The following is a 5,893-nucleotide window of genomic DNA, read 5'->3' as shown; positions in this document are numbered from 1 at the left end:
TACTCAGACCGGCAGCGGCTCTCCAGGGTCTCAGGCAGAGGTCTTTCACGCCACCTACTTGCCTAGTCCCTTTAACTGGAGATGCCGGGGATTGAACCTGGGACCTTCTGCATGCCAAGGAGATGCTCTACCACTGAGCCACAGCCCCTCCCTGAGGGGAACTTGTTACCGTAACGGCCTAGCACCTCGCCTTTTATCCTCAGCAGGGACCCAAAACGGCTTGCATCATTCTCCTCGGCTCCCTTTTATTGTCACAACAACCCTGTGAAGTAGGTTAGGCTGAGAGTGAGTGACTGGCCCAAAGTCACGCAGCAAACTTCCATGGCAGAATGAGGAATCGAACCTGGATCTCCTATATCCTAGTCTGACCGCTACACACAAAAAAAAAAGTCCTGCTGGATCGGCCGTCTAGTCTAGCCTTCACTTTCCAACGTGACTAATTAGAGCCCCCTGGGGAGCCCACAAAGCAGGACACAAAGGCAAAAGCCCTCCTGTCTTCAGCATGGAGCATTCAAAGGTACACTTCCTCTGCTCGTGGAGGTTCTATTTGATGGTCATGGGTGTCTCTTGTGGGGAGGGGAAGGAGACTGTAAGCTGGTTTGTGTGTGTGCGTGTGTTAAGTGCCGTCAAGTCGCTTCCCACTCATGGCGACCCTATGAATGAAAGTCCTCCAAAATGTCCTATCTTTGACAGCCTTGCTCAGATCTTGCAAACTGAAGGCTGGGGCTTCCTTTATTGAGTCAGCCCATCTCTTGTTGGGTCTTCCTCTTTTCCTGCTGCCCTCCACTTTTCCTAGCATGACTGTCTTTTCCAGTGACTCTTGTCGTCTCATGACATGACCAAAATACTGAAGCCTCAGTTTAGTCGTTTTAGCTTCTAGGGTCAGTTCAGGCTTGATTTGACCTAGAACCCACCGATTTGTAAGCCGGTTTGAATCTCCCTTAAATGGTAGAGAAAATCAGCATGTAAAAACCAACTCCTCCTCCTCCTCCTCCTCCTCCTCCTCCTCCTCCTCCTCCTCCTCTTCTTCTTCTTCTTCTTCTTCTTCTTCTTCTTCTTCTTCTTCTTCCTCTTCTTCTTCTTCCTCTTCCTCTTCCTCTTCCTCTTCTTCCTCCTCCTCCTTCTGTTCCAGGCTCTCCCACCGTCGCCTTTCAGCCAGGCCCAGCTCCCCTCCGCCCTTCCGGGGGGGGGGGCTGAAAGCCAACACCACTCGCCAGCTGTGCCCCCCTCCTGACACCCCCCCCCCGGTCCTTTTCCAGCCCGACCTGTCAGCTCAGCAAGGACAAGAATCCGCAGCCCCATCCGCCGCCGGCGTCAGCTGCTCCCTGCCCGGGAGAGAGCGAGCGAGCGAGCGGGTGCCGGCTGGGGGGTGGGCGACGGGAGGGGGGGATCCCCTGTCTCCACCCCCCCCCTCTCCATGGAGCTGGGGTGGGGTGGGGGATCTGTCTCTCCCCCTCCCCTCTCCCCTCCCCTCTCCCCCTCCCGGTGCAAAGAGACCGCATGCCCCCCCCCGCGCGCCTCCTCCCTCCCCTCTGCCTTTGATGAGCAACCGGGAGAGACAGGGCGACCCCATTGTGTCACCGCGCGCCCAGGAAAGTGGGACGCCCCCCCCCACTCCCCCGGCGGGATCGGCGCCTCCCCCCCTATCCACGTCTCCCCCGGCTGCTTTCCAGGGGGGGGGGCTATGATTGCTCGCCCTCCATGACTCCCCCTCCCCCGGCCCCTGGCTGGAGTTTACGCGTCTTCTGGGACCCTCCTGTTCCTGGGATCAATGACCTTCCTGGGGGAGCCGTCTCCATGTGACCCCTGACCTGCTCCCTGGGTTTTATGCTGGGCTCAGGTAAGAGAAGTGGCACGGGGCGTGTTTTAGGATCGTGGGATTAACTGGCACCCTGATGGGACAGTACCCCAGAGATCTCCCGGTAATAGTTGGCTTCCAGGCTGCCAGGGAAGGAATTTCTGCCTAGCTACAAGCCTGCTCTGTGCACTGGCTAACTGGCCTAAGCGTCAATGGAGGGTCAGAGTGAACGAGAAACAATGATAGGAGAAATGGATGAAACTGCAACTGTCCTGAGTCGCCTTTCTGTCTGTAATACAATCAGATGCGCAGAACTTGTTGATGTATTGTCATAACTTGAATCTGGATAAATCTCTCTTCCCCAGATATGCAGAACTTGTTGATGTATCGTCATGACTTGAATCTGGATAAATCTCTCTTCCCCAGTATAATCGGGACTCTTGAGTCAGCAGCTGCAAATAAACTGTTGTCTTGAGAACGATCTTGGGTCTCCCCCGCGAACCCGTTTTACTGCAACACTGAAATATCGAGCAGAATTTGCAAACCGTCCCTGAGTTTTATTTTAAACTTAGTTTGCTTTTTTTTTCAGACAGCCTCTCTTGTGTGTGTAAGATGCAGCCGACTTATGGAGACCCCTTTTGGGGTTTTCATGGCAAGAGACAAACAGAGGTGCTTTGCCAGTGCCTTCCTCTGCACAGCAACCCTGGACTTCCTTGGTGGTCTCCCAACACAATACTAACCAGGGCTGACCCTGCTTAGCTTCTGAGATCTGACGAGATCAGGCTAGCCTGGGCCATCCAGGTCAGGGCAGCCTCTCTCTTACCAGCCCTTAATTCCGCATTTTGTAGCACTTTTGTATTATTACTATTGTTGTTATTGTTATCATTGGTTTTTATATGCCGACTTTCTGTACCACTTAAGGAAGAATCAAACTGGCTTACAATCCCCTTCCCTCCCCCTCCCCACAACAGACACCCTGTCAGGTGGGTGGGGCTGAGAGAGCTCTAAGAGAGCTGTGAGTGGCCCAAGGTCACCCAGCTGGCTTCATGTGTAGGAGTGGGGAAACCAACCCGGTTCACCAGATTAGAGTCCACCTCTCCAAACCACTGCTTTTAACCACTACATCATACTGTCTCTTGTTATTGTTGTTGTTGTTGCTGTTGTTGTTTTTCAGGGGTTCAAGCAGGTGTTTGCTCAGCGCAGATTGCTGTTCCTTTCCTGTCCCCACCGCTTTTTTTTGGGGGGGGTGTCTTAATTTAAGTCAGTCATGTGTAGAGCTCATTCTCAATGTCAGGGATCAGCCCTGCAGCATGTAGAGAAAAACAAGTGCCTCTGAGCATGCGTAAAGATCGCATTCCTTCGTAGTTGTGTAACTAACCAGAACCCAATCTTAAAAATCGAGGATGAGGGGATCAAGATTTCTGATTTCACCCAGCCAACAAGAAGTGCCACGTGCTCTTGCCTTCCTGGCCAGATTATTTATTTAGAAAACGAATATGCTGCTTCTCCAAATATCTGCCTGCTGCAGTTCACACGGTAAAGGAATGCACTCAGTGGGGAAAAGTGGCCAAGTCTTCTTCCCCCCTTGCAAGTCTTCTATGACATTGATAGCTGCTGAGAGCACACACACACATCCATGAGCAGGTGAAACTTTCACCAGCCTGCCAACGACCCAGCATTTGTGAAAGTGACATGTGCTGAATTTCTTCCACAATTTATTCCCAGCCATAGTGACATTAGAAGAAAAAGGTTGGTTTTTATACACCAACTTTCTCTACCATTTCAGGCAGAATCAAACTGGCTTACAATCACCTTCCCTTCCCCTCCCCACAACAGACACACTGTGAGGTAGGTGGGGCTGAGAAAGCTCTAAGAGAGCTGTGAATAGCCCAAGGTCACTCAGCTGGCTTCATGTGGGTGTGGGTGTGTAACTCTGCTCAGGATTGCAGTGTAAGTGAGCTAATAAATGATATAACAGTGTGTGTGTGTGTGTGTGTGGTGGGGAGAGGCATCTTTTTCCTCGACACAATGCAATAGCATTTCCATTATGTTGTGTTTGGCTTCTGGGGGTGGCTTCCCCAGGGCTTGGCTCCGGTATGCCTCTGAGTATGTGCAGAGTGTTTATTCCTTTCCGCTGAATGCTTTTATTATGTAATAAATGCACAGCTGTTAATCGTTGCAGTTATATCCAAAACCTTTCCTCCGGTTAGCATGTCCATTGAGAGGAAATCCCAGACAGTACTTTTGTCACTGGGAAAAGGCTGCCCCTATCGATATCACTGTGATTGTGCAAACCTCACAGCCATGTATTGGCTAGTGCTTAGGCCATCACTGGAAGCTACGAGCGAAACCTCATGCCAAGCCACTCCAAATCTGTAGTGATAATATATTGTTAAAATGGGCTCTGAGGCTGAACTCTGCTTACTATGTCACGGGAGCAGGAGTGGTAGAGAAAGTCGGCATATAAAAACCAACCTCCTCCTCCTCCTCCTTTGTATTTTAATTGGAAGTTACAGTATTTTTTACACTCAGCACATGTGTGCTTTTCTGGGGTTTTGAGCTTGGAGGCTCTGCTCTTCTTTAACACTAGAAAGCACATTTACCCTATTTAAATTATCAATTTAAAAATAATTTTAAAATAGCATCTGTTTCCTATGGCACAGTTGCCCTTCTTACATTACTTAGCACTGATTTGGTGCCTTTCAGTTGCTTGAAGCACTGCATGCCCATTGTCATGGTAATCGTTCCAACAGCCCTGTGAGGTAGGCCTGTGATAATCCCCATATCACAGCTAGATAAAGACTTGCTTTATGCAATAATAATATGCCAGTAAAGGTATTGAATTTGATTTTGACTTGCTTGATGAATTTGCTGGCCCAGATGGGATTTGAACCAGGGCCTAGGCAGCTCACCCTTGCAGAGGCTCTAACTATTACCAGCTATTACCAGACTGATATAGTGGTTAGAGCACTGGAGTTTGATAGGGGAGACTTGGGTTTAAATCCTTGCTCAGGCCATGAAGCTTACTGTGGGACCTTGGGCCCTTCACTCTCTTTCTGAGCCTGATGTAATTTACAGGGCTGTTACCGTGGGGGGAGGGTAGAGTTGCCAACCTCCAGGTACTGGCTGGAGATCTCCTGCTATTACAGTTGATCTCCAGCCGATAGAGATCAGTTCACCTGGAGAAAATGGCAACTTTGGCAATTGGACTCTATGGCATTGAAGTCCCTCCCCTCCCCAAACCCCGCCCTCCTCAGGCTCCGCCCCAAAAACCTCCCACCGGTGGCGAAGAGGGACCTGGCAACCCTAGGAGAGGGGGGACAGCATAATGCAATCAAGGTTGCCAGGTCCCTCTTTGCCACCGGTGGGAGGTTTTGGGGGCAGAGCCTGAGGAGGGCAGGGTTTGGAGAGGGGAGGGACTTCAATGCCATAGAGTCCAATTGCCAAAGCAGCCATTTTCTCCAGGTGAACTGATCTCTATCGGCTGGAGATCAGTTGTAATAGCAGGAGATCTCCAGCTAGTACCTGGAGGTTGGCAACCCTAGTTGCCAGCCTCTAGGTGGGGCCTGGAGATCTCTTGGGATTACAACAGATCTCCAGGCTACAGAAATTAGTTCTTCTGGGGAAAATGGTTGCGGTGGAGGGTGAGGTTTATGGCATTATACCCCACTGAGATTCCTCTCCTCCCTAAACCCCACCCTCCCCAGGCTCCACTCCCTCAGTCTCCAGGAATTTCCCAGCTCAAGGCAACCCAATCCATGTATTACAAACAGCCCTGAATGTAGAATGGATGGTTGACGGGCTAAGTTAGAGCCCCCTATGTGCCCCCTTTCAGAAAATCAATTTAACCCTGAACAGGAGGAGGGAATCGAGGTATTCTGGCTCGTGAGCTGCCCGCACAGAGAGTTCGCTTCACAGGGGAGGGATCTGAGCCAGCAACTTGGCCAGCCCAGAGCAGCTCAAGAATCCCAAACTTTGCGGCCTGTAAATAGCACAGGCAGATTGGGTATCTGAGCCACAGGGAGCAGGGGCTCCCCCTCCCCAGCAGTGAAAGAAGCCAAACTCTAGATCTCCCTGAAAGTATCCCATTGAGAG

The sequence above is a fragment of the Euleptes europaea genome, chromosome 1, assembly GCF_029931775.1.
Source record: "Euleptes europaea isolate rEulEur1 chromosome 1, rEulEur1.hap1, whole genome shotgun sequence".
Classification (NCBI taxonomy): Eukaryota; Metazoa; Chordata; class Lepidosauria; order Squamata; family Sphaerodactylidae; genus Euleptes; species Euleptes europaea.
The sequence above is the reverse complement of the archived record's forward strand: the minus strand, read 5'-3'. Positions refer to the sequence as shown.